General features: G+C 48.3%; 1 long non-coding RNA gene across 2 annotated transcripts; it reads right to left on the minus strand.

Moving 5' to 3' along the window:
• Window positions 1-8,102: 8,102 nt before the first annotated feature.
• On the minus strand, window positions 8,103-11,299 carry LOC144160569 (uncharacterized). Of its 2 annotated transcripts, none has more exons than XR_013320392.1 (2): window positions 10,785-11,299; window positions 8,103-9,473 (listed from the first exon to the last, which is right to left on the minus strand). It is a non-coding gene; the product is annotated as an uncharacterized LOC144160569 (long non-coding RNA). The 2 variants fall into 2 exon arrangements; XR_013320391.1 differs by having other exon boundaries at window positions 8,103-9,477.
• Between the last annotated feature and the right edge of the window lie 3,317 nt (window positions 11,300-14,616).

Raw genomic sequence — 14,616 nt, forward strand, 5'->3', positions numbered from 1 at the left:
AGTACTTCAGCGTAGAAAATATAACCCAGTTTCCGCTATGGTACGTCCGCGGTCGCACGTTTGGAAACATTTTAACGTGTGCGACGTGTCCCCCTTCTTCTGCGGCTTGCGAAAGGAAGTGGTCGGAATTCTGAAACGTGCACACCAAGCTACGCAACCGGCTTTCAGGCGATCGCGTGCAGAAGCTCGTGTACGTGCACTCGAACCTGAATGTCCGGAAGGCTTCGTCGGCTTCACAGCAAAGAATCGACGTGGCAAGCGGAACCGAATCAGACACGGATTGACGACTGTTCGCACTTTTTGATCGGAACTTTAGGAATTGACGTGAAATCACTCCACTGATTTTGAAACTGAAATCTCTGCTGGAATTTTTGTGTGCAGTAATGAAACAATTATATTCTGGAAAGTGCTACTAAATAAATGTGCCGCGTTTTTAAAACAGTGTGCGCACAAGTCTGTTTCCAAGTTTTCGTATTTTTCTGAAAAAAACTAGAAAAAAACCTGTTTTTTTCAAGCACCTCAAATTTTCATGAAAACTTGCATCTCTAGTCATGCCACCCCCCCCCCCCCCCCTACCAGGGTCTGAGCCTGGAGGAGGCAGTTCTACTACGCCAGCTCCAGACCGGGTCCATCATCGCTCCGGCAACGCTGCACAGGTTTCATCCAGAACATTATTCGACGGGCGTGTCTAAAGTGTGTGGTGTGGGTCTGGGAGACCAGTGGCACATTTTCTGGGACTGTGCCCGGTTTACAAACGAAGCTCAATCAAGGACTTATCCGCCGCAGCTCCAATACGCTGCACGCAGTAGCGACAAGGACACTCAACTCTGGGATCCAGCAAGTCCGGGGTGCGCTCGAAAAGCATAGACTAGGCGACCCGGTGACGGGAACGGGAAGCGTTGGCACTGTGCCTAGTAACGGCAATCCCTTGGACTACGCCAGGCCCGCCTCGCGGCGCTTAGTCGTTTTGCAGGCACAAATAAAATTTTTACTAATCCTAATCCTAAAGGTGCACGTCGAAAGGGAAGTTGTAGCGGTAAACCGAGACATACGGGAGCTGGGCAAGGAGCTGAGGTTCGCTGTCGTAGATATCAACAGGGATGTCGGATGGGAGACCTGGAAAAGGGCGTTCCGGCGTGACGGGGTTCATTTCAACGGGCAGGTGAGAGCAGCGATCAGAACACGACACGCGGCGCGAACTGTGGCTATTTTAGGGAGACCACAGGCCTTTGCGGAGATGGCGTAGACTAATGAAAGAAGCAAAGGCAGATAGCCTGGCCGGTGAAGGTTGGTGCAGGCAAACGAAGGGTCGATGACGGCATGTGAAAAGAGACGAGGGAAACTGAAGATCGCATACATAAACATGCAGGGTGGCAGGAAAAGAGAGAAGTGGATGGAGATTAGCAAGCAGCTAGAAGAGGAAGATATTCAAGTATACGCTGCGACCGAGACGCACCTACGGGACTTGGAAGAACCTCCGGCAATCGGAGAGTATGTATGGGAAGGTTGCAGCAGGACGGCTGGATTGAGAAAAGGCAGAGGAGTAGGTATGCTTATACGGCAGGGGGCTACTTGGAAGAGAGTGAGAGAAGACTGTGAAGAACGTGTGGGTGAAAGGGATAGTTGAGGGTAGCGAGATGGCTTTAGGGGTGTCGTACCTGTGGACGCGTAAGGATAGCAAAGAACAAAACGAAAAACTGGTGGCGTGTCTAAAAAAGGACATCGAGGATTTGAAACGTTCCAGGTCCAGGGAGGTACTATTGGTAAGGGACATGAACGCGCAAAAATGAAGATTTAGACGGGTACACAGACTTCAATGGAAATCTAATGCTAGATATGTGTCAGTACCAAAAACTGATCATAGTAAATAGGGAACAAAAATGCGAGGGTCAAATCACGTGGGAGTGTGGCAGGAGACAGTCGAGTATTGAATACTGCCGTATTTCAGAGGTACTTTATGAATGGTTGGATGGAATGAGCATAGATGAGGAGGGGGGCCACAGTCAGGGCAGTGACCACAAGCGCATAAACCTGAGTTTTGGGAACCGGGGCAGGGGTGACAAAAACGGGTCTACGGGGTAGCGCACAAAGTTAATCAGCAAACAAATTGCGGGTATAGCCAAAAGCATAGAGGCTTACATAGAAATAAATCCTGGAGAAGAGTGGGGATATTACGGGGTCATCAAAACTATGCAGGAAAAAATAGTCAAGGCAGAGAGGGCCAATCGATTGAGAGGAAACAAAACACCCAAAAACTGGTGGAACAAAGAAATGAAGCAGGTGATAGAGAGGCGTAAACAGGCGTCGAGAGAGCAGAGGCACGCCAAGAAGCTGGGCCGACATCAGGAGGAGGGGGACCTAAAATGGGAGTAATATAAGCAAATGAAACAGGAAGTGCAGCAATTAGTGCAGGCAAACATCAATGGGGGCAGAGAGCGATGGGTAGCGCAAATACGAGGGAGGGGTAGAGATGCGCCGGAAAGGTTTTGGAACCATGTGCAGGCATTAGGGAAACGCACGAGTTCCCCAGAAGGCGGTACTCTAAGAAACGGGCAGAGGCAGATGCTCAAAGGAGAGGAAGCATTGGCATACCTACACAAAATCATCACGGAAAAAATTCGGTAAGGTGGATGAAGAGGCCCCGCAGCGACACAGATGTCGCGACGGGTAGGCCGGAATGTCTGTAGATAGATGGAGACAAGCCGAAATGGAAAAGAGCAGAGGAAAAGGTCCGCAAAAATACCGCGGTAGGCACGGATGGCATACCGATGGAGTTAATTAACGAGTTAGGACCAAAGAACAAGGTAAAGCTACTAGATGCCATCAGAACAAAGATAAAAAGCAATACCGGCCGCGTGGCAAATGAGCAAGATGAACCTAGTGTACAAGGGCAAAGGAGTCAGGACAGACCCGTGCTCGTATAGGCCAGTACCCATCACATCAGTGCTGCACAGGTTAGCATTGCAGGCAGTGAAGTTCGAACTAGAACAGTGGGTAGAAGAAAATGGGACATTAGGGGAACTTCAAAGGGGTTTTGAAAGGACACAACACTAGAGGACAACTTATTTGTGGTAAGTGAATGCATAGAGGAGCCGAAGATACAAAACCGACCTTTGTGGTTAGCCTTTCTGGACAACAAAGCGGCGTATGATAATGTAGGGAGGGAGCGCCTATGGAGAATGCTGGAGGACGAGGGAGTGGGAGCAGAATTCATTAGCTTACTCAGGGAGCTATACCGGGAGAACCAAGTGCAAATAGTGTGGGAGGGGATAACATACAATATGCCTGTATACACCTACAAGGGTTTGAATCAAGGATGTCCTCTCTCTCCACTGCTGTTCATGATGGCGGGGTTAGAAAGGAATCTGGAAGTCAGTACGCTGGAGTACGACTTATCATACATGAAAAACGGGCAGGTGGTGGAACAATTGGTTCTGGGACTAATGTCTGCAGACGAGATATTGTTCATGGTGGACAACCGGATAAGTATGCAGGGCTTGATGGATATATTCGGTGAAGAAGCGACACACCTACGGCTATCCTTTAGCAGAGAAAAATCGCGAATCATGGTCTCTAACGCCGGCGCGGAGCACAAAATAGTGGAACTGCAGCAAGTAGAAATACCATTGGGGAACGAGTATCAATATTTAGGAGTATGGCTGAACGACAGCGAAGATTACACGCAGGCGCATGAGTCTCACCTTAAGACTAGAGGAAGACGAAATGCGGCTATAATGAAGAATACAGCCCTCTGGGGATACAGCGAATACGATGTGGTAAGGGGAGTCTGGAAAGTGGTCGTGGTACCAGGATTAACTTTCCCAAATTGGGTTCTGTGCATTAAGCCAGAGACACAAAAGGGCCTGGAGCTAAATAAGAGGGCGGTAGGCAGATTGGCCATAGGGGCCCACAGCAAAACTACAAATGAAGAGGTACAAGGGGATAGGGCTGGTCGTCTTTCGAGGCGAGGGAGGTGCAGAGCAAGATAAAGTTTGACGAGTGACTTCGTAACATGAAGGACGAGAAATGGGCCGCGAGGGTGTTTAAGTACCTGTATATGAGGATCGTGGACACGTGGTGAAGGCGGAGAACCAGACAGCTGACCAAGTGGTACGGAAAGTCGGTAGGGGAAAGTGGGGTTTACACAACAGTTAAAAAGCAGGTAAACGCAGCAGAGACGACGAAGTTGGCGCAGAGAATAGAAGCGAAAAAAAAACCGGGAGATTTATAGGGCAGAGAGACGGTAAACAAAGAAGGATGGATTCTATGGCTATACGGGAGGGAGTGCTTTGCTCTTCGAGGCACGGGCAGGGTGCCTCAGAACACGGGCTTACTCAGGTGACTGCGGGCAACAGGACGAAACATGTGCATGCTGCGGCAGTGATCGGGAAACTATAGGCCATATTGTCAGGAGCTGAACAGAGATACGACCAACCAGGGGTGAGGGGAAACGACGCTGGTGGAGTCTTTGGGATTTGGGGCGAGGCGGAACCCCAACTTCAATGCCGCCGAGGTGACGAAGAGGGGACTGCAGTGGTGGTGGAGGAAAAGTAGGGAAGGGATGGGTACGCAGGCGGAGTAATCATATGGATGAGAAGTTAGAACAGCGAGTGGAGAAAAAGGGGATTGGGAGCGATGAGTTTAAAACAGGGAAGAGGGGGGATGAGAGGGAGGAAGCAAATCTATTAGGTTAGCTGGAAGTAGGGAAAGTAAGCGTAATAAAACAGGCAAGTCGCTTGCTGACCACCGACGCCCCGATTGAAAGGGAGAGCCACTAATCATCATCATCATCAAAAAATAGTCAAAAATAGTCATCATCAAAAAATAGTCCTATTCGCACGTTTTCCGGGCCAGGTCCTCTGTGACGCGCGAAAAACTCTATAAGGACATTTGCGACGTTGGTTTCCCCGTCCTTGAGTATAGATATCATTACCGTCCTGGGCCAGGCCAAAATGTGCTAAAGAGCCTCAGGAGAATGAAGGTGCACCCTGGAGGTGCACACTACCATGCGTGCTTTGCGGTGGCCGCAGCAAATAACCGCAGGGACATCAGTTAGGGGTGCTACGTGATTGGACCATGTCCAAGATTAGCATTGAAAGAAGTTTTGGTTTCAGTTCTCTGAAACAAAATCCTTGACATCCGACGGCATCGTTTGATGGACATTCTCGATATCTCAGTAATCGCCGTACCGCGATTCTGCTTTTTGTCGACTACAAAATCCGTCAAATAAGTCTACCAGGACGGCTTGTAATCGCAGCAAGCACTTTGGGAGGCCTACGCAGTGCATGAGCGGCCTCCGCGTCACCGCAGAGGCGGAAACGCGATCCGCTTTTCTTCCATATTTGCAGCTTGCCTAACTCATTCCTGTGTCTTAAAGAGCGTGTTCGCACCAGGCCAAGGGTCTGCTGATTCGGGACTGTGCCCACTGTCCGCAAGAAGTCGGTGCTTACGGCAACAGCACGTCAACGAGAACTCGCTAGCGCGTCAGTGTCAGTCTGCGCGTGTTCTGCGAACTTGCTGCGAACTGCGAGCAATGAACGTTACATGAAAAAAAAACAGTGAATTGAGTATAGAAAACATCGGCCAAAAACAAATAATTAAACTTAAAAACCCTAGGACTGTCTGTAATTGGAACTTCCTGCTTGCAAAACAGCATACCTAGCGCCCCAACCTACTCGACCACGAGCGAGCGCTGTCAGTGTCGCAAATACAAAGTATATATTGTTTAGTTTTAGCATTTCAAGTACCTTAGATGGCTTTTTCTTGCACAGCGCTCGTGCAGTAGGCATCCCCGAAATTCCCACAATCATGTCTAGCGATCCTGGCGGTCTGTGGGCGTGCTGTTGAGCTCTGTGCTTGTTCACCCAGCGCAAAAAAGTGCTTCCTGCACCCTAGTTTTACTCTGCACGGCAGAAGTTTCAGTTGATTTTATTTCCACATTACCTATATTAACTTCGCTGACTCTTCTCCGGCCTACAGTTGGCCTGAAAGTTTCTAATAGCGTACCAGTCAGTGAAGCGTCGCATGTGCACTTGTGCAGCGCTTGTGTGGGGCGGCTTGGACTTGGATCTTGATACTGTGCACGAAGTAACAAACATCCATTCACAAGCGCGTTGCTACGGAGTTTGAACTGAGCGAACGAACTGCGAGGACTCGCCGGCGGCCGACGGAGTAAACGCTCGGCCGACTGACGCTGTCGGAGGGTCGGCGAGCCGTGCAGTAGCGCAAGTTTAACCAAGCTGCGTTTTTGTGACGTCATACGAAACGCCGCATAAAAGGAGCCAGGATGCAGAACGGAGGATGGCATTTTTAATTGATTATTTCTAGGAAATAAAGCGGCGTGAACGCAGCTAGAGAGGTTCAAATATGGCGTAGAGACTCCAGACTACAATTTGCGCTAATGATGCAGCAATGTTTACAAATCACTTCAGTGTCCCTTTAACAGCTGAAGAATCGCTCTTCTATCCGCAAAAAAGAATCTGTTTTTCAATTTAAACTTTAGGTGAGGAAAAGTATAGAGAAATTGAAGGCGAAATCAGCAGCTTGCTACACAATATTAGCGACTAAGCTGTTTTCACGGCGAAGCGGAAGTCAGGGCGCTGCCTTGTTGATCAACTCTACGTTTATAAGCAGCGTGATCATGGCAACGTAAAAATTCGAATCTCACGCGCGTCCGTAAGACTCACTTAAAGCATTTGCGTTCTGAGCATGCGCACTGATCACCCCTGAAAGTTCTATGTATGTGGAGCTTCTACGTACGTGAAACTAAAACTGTCCATTCTTGTGGTCGCGTTTTATGGCAATCAGTCACCTGCTCTTTGATAAACAGAAATTGCGTCGCCTGCGCTGCATTGAAATTGCTGTCACGAGTTGTAGGACCAAACAAGGCCGGTGGCATAAAGAAATTGCAGAAATTTATAGAGTTGTCCACTAATGTGTAAAAATGTTATTCGGTTTCTTCGTTTTACCAAGTTCGCATTCCGATACCGCCCACCCACCCCTCTCCTAGCTACACTAAGGAACTGATCTGGAGGCTCCTACAGACATTATCTTTACCTAGCAAAGCTCTCTTTCAATGCATTCAACCCTCTCTATTCTCCTCCCCAACTGCACAGCGTTCGACATGAAGCCCACCGTACAGCACCACATTTGGGCCTGCCACGACGCCCCCTACCCCCAACCACCACCCCAAAGCTATGGGAGGCCGCGCTGGGATGCTCTGACCTGGTGACGCAACACACCCTGGCGGACAACGCAGCCAAGCTCGCTGAGCAACTGTGGCTGCTGGCCACCCGCACCGCCTCACCGGGCCCGATATGAATAAAGTGTTTCTCTCTCTCTGTCTCTCTCTCTCAGCCTGCCTCGCGCAGGTTTGAAATTCGTAAATCCAAACAGATAATCGCGTGATAGCGCGGTATAGGAATACACGTTGGTGTCGTCCCTCCGTCCCGATTTCTCGTTGTTTTTAGGCACGCACAAAGGTGCGTAATTACGCATAACGGGATTTCAATAACTATTTTACATATTTTTTTTATTTCGTGCCTTTCTCGCAACGGAAGATTGCTGCCATATTTGGCAGATTTGGCTGTCACTAAATCCGAACTGGGTGACTTTTGTTCTGTTTGGTTATAGTTTTCTTTATTTAAGGTATTTATTATAACAAAAATGCAATGACAAGGCATTACGCGCACACGCTGACGTTCACACTCAGCAACAACACAATTTTTAACGCCTTCGCCATCTGCCGGTGCCAGTCTTTATTCCACGCTGGTGGTAGCATAAACAGTAAAGGGAGGAGGTTTTCTAGCTTCTGCTGTGGTGGGGTTAAATCACTTTCGCTCGCGATAAATTGACCACTACGAACGCGGTAGTTCCACTTCAGCTCTCAGGCTTTCATACTGCCACTAAAAAGCAAGTTCCAAAGCTCACGGTTACAGAAAGAAATTGTAAACTGTCCCGACGCTTTTACGGCAAACGGTAACCGCACTAGTACGCAAGTACCTTTCTCTTCAAAGCACGCGTATTGAGGTATCCCACCGTTAAGGCTGATATGAAACCGTAAAAATTGGAACCACTAAAATAATGCAAACAGGAAGAAATGACTAAGGATACTAAAAAATTTATTCGTACTGAAATCCGGTGAAGGCAGGCGTACAGCGCAGCAAAAAGCACACATATCAATGATGGCCATACCCAACCTTGGAAAGCCCGGCATGTTTACGTAGTCGTTAGTTCATCTAAAAACTCAACACATTTGCGTCTACCTTCTTTTACCGCACGCTTAAAAGCACCGATTAAAAGCGCCGAAATAAAACCGCGGTTAAAAGCACCGCAGCAATCACTACAAAAGCCACCGAAGGCTGTGTATTCAAATGCGCTAACCAATTCCAGTAATGAGGCGAGCGCCGAGGGCTGGCGCCACCCTTCCAGCTGCCCGTTCCCTATAGCAACTTCTGCATTAACGCATACCGCCCTATCTAGACGTAAACTAATTTGATTAAGCGAAGTACTTTACAATGTTTGTACTTACAATAAACCTCGTCTCAAGCAATCATCTTGTTGGGGTCGTTTTCTCACTTCTCCATTGAGTCACACGCGAAGGAGCATTACTTCTTGCTTGCAAACTATGCAGTGGATTTCAATAAGCATTTCTTTGTTTTGAAACAACACGATGTTGATAGTAGGTTCAATTTCTCTTTGAGTTCGTAATATGTGTGGCAAATTGCTGGTATGGTTTTTCTCTCTGATACGGCGACCTGGTCATTGACAACGTCAAGTGGAACAAGACCATTCGAAGCTGTAAACAGCAGTCTCAAGTCAAGCAGATAAGTTACTACACTACAACTTGCACCGCTTCACATATGTCACATCGGCACTGAAATAGGATTTGGAAGGATTAAAATGCACATTCCAAAAATAGTGTAACGTTCAACAAATACTCGTGCAGTTTTCATTCACGATTCTCTTGCCAACAAAACCCATCACGCACGCTAGTCATTACCACCGGCGACGGTTAATCAACTGTACGTATTCGTACTTTAACACAATGGCCGTGCGCTGTACAAAATCCCCCATCACCCGAAGGCTCCACCCTTTTGCCTGCAGGCTACCGCCCTCGGCATGCATCTGGCAGCCCGCTGCCTTCAGGAACAATCCCGCGCGCTGTGCCTTCCTGCCGGCGGATCGCAGCCGCCTGCAAGCGATCTCCGCATTGACGAAATTGTCGCGCTGCGCGCAGAGCTCCCGCAGCAGTGGACCCACTTCGTCCAGGAGCATTTTTGATGTGCGCAAGCGAGTTGCGGCCATTCGGAGGTTCCTGACCGCAGCGTGCATGTCTGGCCGAGTGTCCAGGAGATCATCGACCACTCCTAGTGTGCTGTTGCGAATGCGTTCTATGTGCCAGCTCGGGATATCCATCGCACGAATCAATGCTTGCATCTTGCTGCTCCGTCAGCCCTGGTGCCAGGATCGACCTGTCTTCGTTCCACGGGGAAGTGAAAAGAATGGAGGGATAAGAGGATCGAAGTAAATGCAGTAATTTTCACTCTGCTTTAAGTGCACGACAACTGTTGCTGTTTATAGGCAACATAAATTCAGGATAAATGTAGAGGTTACCGCGGGTGCGCAGACCGATTTAGACAGCGCCTTTCCCTGGCAACTTTTTTTTTATTCACGAGGAAGGAATTATGCCAGCATCCTACACTCCATCCTCCGATTTACCACGCACTTGTGTTAATTTTTGGCCATCGTAATCACGTTTTTTCCCTCGCATGTTGCCTGTTTGAATAACACTATTCCGTGGACACGCTCGGCGAAAATTATAGGTCAGTGTCCTCAGATCAAGAAAGACACAAGGAAAGTAGCCGGGCCGTTATAGCGCCAGCATGTAAGCATTCTAGATCCTGATGGTAATTTGCGCACATCGGGGAACAAACAGCCAATGGGGAAAGTCACAAGGCATGATGTCGTTCTCGCCAATGCCAAAATGTTTCATGCAAAGGCGCTGTCCTCACGATCGGTCGGCGTCCCAGCATTTACCTTCAAACTGATTCGGGCTGTACCTAACCTAACAGGGTATATTGGTGCATCGGGAGTAAACGGTTACAAGGAACAAAAGAGCAAACGTCAACAGCATGAAGAGCTTACAGCGCAGTTTTTTGCCGTTCTCTGAACATGCAGGGTTGACGTAGAATTTAGGGGCTAAGTGCATTTTTGAATCCAAAATACCGATACTGCAGTCACCAGTTAGGCCCGTAGGTTATGTTGGTTTACCACCGCGGCTGCCCCGTGTTCATCGTGCGAGCTACTAAACAAATTTTTCAAACACATATGGGATCTTTATTCTGGTTTATAGAGAGTAGTAATGAAGGTTAATCTCTGGTTGATTAGCACCTTCAGCCAAACCTTACTCTAAGAAAATGTTTTGGGTGGTTGCTAATTCTAGGCGTCTTATACAAGGCATGGACACGACTGATGATGGGCTCATAAATAGAGCGATAAATTTAGCGGCAATTGCTCTTTGAAGAATTGGGGTGCACATTTATTGTGACGTGAAGAGCCTCTTTCCAACAAAGGGTAGGCTTGGAAATCCATTTCGAGTCTAAGGGAAAATAAATGTGGCACTAAAAAGGGTATATTATTAAGAGCATACACGAGAACTTAAATATACAAAGCATACGCACACACGGACGGAGGAGTCGGACTGGTGAGGGGACAGTTCAGTGTTGAAAACTATCACGACAGGCAGTATAGTAATTGGGAAAGTAAAAAGCAGAATATCGTACCAAAGAGGTCGCTGCATACGTGTCGGTAATGATGTACCAATCTTCCTCCAGAAGAACTGGCTCGGCGAGTGCTGAAAACAGGCCCTCACTAGGAACACGACTGCAGAGGCTGTGCTGCGCGGAACCCAGCGTGCTGTTGCGTGCAAAGGCTACTCGGATGGCATCAGAGCTGGTGTGGGTACATCGAATGTACTCCTTGCCGTCGGCCCACCACGCGAAAGACACCGGTGACGCTGGTTTTCAGAGGAGGTGAACTTCATGGAATTTGCCTTGGCTACTTTAAGGCCTCACGAACGGTCAAGCATTTTCGCAGTGTTCTCGCTCGAGATGCACTGCTGTTCGGGCGGAAGATCACGTGGCATTTCCATACGCACATTTACACGCTTCTTTCTTCTGAGCTTGGGTTTGAGCACCCTCACTCGTTAAAATTGCCGCTTAACTTCTTTGGCCCGTGTCAGAATCAAAGCAACAGGACTGAGTGATCGGGCTGCAAAATCGGTTGTAAGGAGGCAACACGCTGCGTGAGGCTGGCGATAGAGGGGCACAAAAAAGGTGGCGCACGTGGGGCTGGTTGCTACGGCGCATTCTTAGTCGCTTCCCGTTTCACAGGAGAGGGGGACAATCTGCAAAAAGTTGTACCCAAATTGACCTGGCCTTCCTTTCGATGGTGCGTCCTGGCAAGATATGAACCATTTTTGATGACGTACAACACACCAAAGGTCGGAAACATCCAGCACAACCACCAACGATACTGTTATCGCGGGGATTAGCCGTTACACGAAAACGTGAACGAGGGGATACGTTCACGCCCATCATGAATATTCCTTTATCAAGTCGTTACGTGCTATCGACGGGGAACATTTCGAGATAAAATGGGGCCGTTAGTACGGGAAAAATGAAGCGCTACAATGTTTATGTAACTGATTTGATTGATTGTTGGGTTTAACGCGCCGACGCAGCGCAGGCGATGAGGCGCGCCGTAGTGGAGGGCTCTAGATTAATTGTGACCACCTGGGGATCTTTAACGTGCGCCGAAATCTCGTACACACGGGCGTTTTTGCTTTTCGCCTCCATCAGAAAAGCGGCCGCCGCGGCCGGGAATCGAACCCACGACCTCGTGCTCAGCAGCGCAACGCCTTACAATGTTTACGTAACTACGTCCAATCGTTAAAATAATCATCGTACCGAACATTTACCCACACCCACGTAATTCTTTCTGCGGGATGGATTTGCCGAGATACATATTATAACCCGGAGCTCCCGATACTAACTAGTCTTATAAACAATATAAAATCAGCATTGGACCTAAGTTTAGTATCTCAAGAGCATTTTATATGTTCACTGAGCTACTCCAGAGTATGCAAACACAAGTGACGTACACGGGACAGGCCTGCTCTATCATCCCTCGTGCTCAGAAAAGAAAACATTGTTCGCCCACATGGCGCCACGCGTTCAACGGGCTGCTTTCGCATGCGCAGTCTCAAGTTGCCACTGGGAGAACGAAAGCACATACTGGCTCATTCACGTAACTTAACACTGATCGCAGTGCACGTTTCAATAGCACCAGTTGAGCAGTCACCAATACCCAGCGCACCGCCCAGGCCAACTCTCGCGCGTAAATGTGAGCGGTCGGCCGTAGCCTTCTTCTCCGTGGTCGACGGTCAGCTTTATCGGGCGGTGTTTGGTAGCTCGACGGGCATAGTGAGAACGGGTGCTTTTTTGTGAGTGGCCATGGAAAAATGGGAAGCGTATTCAGGTTCTCTAGACGGAGGAGCTGGCGGAGGGGAGGTTGGTGTGGCTCGAGTCCTTGTGTTTTCAAAAAGAAGGGGGCCCGTTCACGCAAAAAAAATTCTGGTGGGAGTGTGTAGAAGTTTTAAAACAACCGATTGATTGTAGTAGGACACACGTCCCGGCTGCCGAGGATAATCTTTATATGAATACCCTTTCGTCCTTGTCTTTTCTTGTATCTTCTTACTGACACAGTACAATCGTTCGAATCGGGTTGCTTTTCTAAGAACCAAATCGTTTACACGATAACGACTAAAAAGCGCAAAAACACGGTCAAACAAGAGATTTGATGAAAAAGTAGAGGCACTTACCTCAAACTGATTTTTATTTGCATAGCGAGACATACATGCATACCTACATTCTTGGGCAAATGAAATACGAAGCATGGAACGCACGGCCGAAGATAGCGGTGCCGTCCCATGGCAGCGGTCCTGGAAAGCACACGGACATGCGCAGTAGAGATGTTGGGAGCGAGGGCGCGTGTCCCACTGCGATATGTCACCCTCTCCCAGTTCGCATGCTTGATTTGTCGCCATGCCGCAGGAGCGCTGTAAGCACTACAAGTTCTACCATCACCGCAGCATACGGTGTTGATCATGCTGAGAGCAATGCACCGCGTGATTAGTCGTAGCTGCTGTCAGTGCTTGCGTGGGAAACGCGTGTACGCTCTTGGAAGGCATAATGTTGAGTTCATGATGCTATCTCGAAGAAACCAGCGCAGAGAAATGGAGACAAAAATAAAAGCATGCTGCATGATTTCCGATGGCACTGCATTGTTTTGCGCTCGTCCTGCAGTAGCTCGGGAATTTAACAGTGACCTGGCCGCCACTAACGCGCCTTTGTTCGACGGAGTAATGGCTGAGTATATTCCCAGATTCGGTGCTTGTAGCTAACCATAAATATACCACCAGAATTCGTCTACACTAATATATATTAACTGCAAGCATTTTTAGATTTGGAAAATTACTGGCAGAATTCTAATATTCGCAAAACTTAGAACGTTACACAGCTCCAACCATTCTATAGGACAGTCGCCCTTGCGGAAAAACTTTAGCAGCCGATTGTTCCGTTTTCCTTCCGGAGGGACATCAGTGCTTGTAGAAATCTCCTGAGCGGGCAGCACTAAACATGGTTTTCGGCGTGACCAAGGTGTCCAGCGTTATTTGCTCAAGTTACTGCACCCCTCATGAAAAGCTATGTTGCCAATTTGACGGCGGTACTGACGGGAAGCGGGAGCTAATTTGCGCCGATCCCGCAGTGACCGCCGTTATTATCTCGCCACGCATCGCTAACAGTTGTTTCCTGCTATAACGTTTCTTACTATATATAGTAGAGAAGAATCTGGCGCTGCCGTGTATGCGGCTCGTATCAATGTAGTCCGTGTCGTCATGGGCCGCCATTATATCGTGCGCTCGCCTTAGTTTCGTCCTTGGCTTGGATTTACACGTTTGAGAGACGGCATATTCCAACACAGTGCCGCAAAAACGCGAAGACCTGTGTACTATGTCAGTGAAAATAAAACAGGTTCTATCAAATCTAACAAGAAAGGAAGTAAAGCGTATTTTTTCCGGAACGGTTGTGCCTACTATTCTGCAGGCCAAGCTGGTAGTTAACAACAATATCAATATTTGGGGGGAAACTCATTAGAGACTCGTATTGCAATAGCTTTACCATTATTTGAAATAAAAAAAATATTTGAGGAATTAGGAAATGGTTTTGAGCGTGCTTATGAAAACGTCGTCTGCGTGGTGACTCAGTGCAGCTCTACCGTCAGCTGCGGTTAATCAAAACTTGTTGCTCAGCGGGTTGGTTCATACTTGAAGAAACAATAAGCCCCATCTTCCCGAAGGGAACGCTGAGTAGATGCGGAGCATCTCGGGGTTCCGTTGTGTTTCCGTTGTGTTCGTAGAACTTCATCAGAAGAATGGAGTGAAGTGGAAACAACCGCAGCAAGCGCTGAGCTGAACGCGCGCAGCGCGCTACCCGATTTACATTCAAGGTTGAAGGAGAGGAGACGAGAGGAGGAGAGATGCGCAAGCGCCGA

This window comes from Haemaphysalis longicornis, unplaced genomic scaffold, assembly GCF_048455015.1.
Source record: "Haemaphysalis longicornis isolate Haplotype H1 unplaced genomic scaffold, Haemaphysalis longicornis Haplotype H1 scaffold_107, whole genome shotgun sequence".
Lineage (NCBI taxonomy): Eukaryota > Metazoa > Arthropoda > Arachnida > Ixodida > Ixodidae > Haemaphysalis > Haemaphysalis longicornis.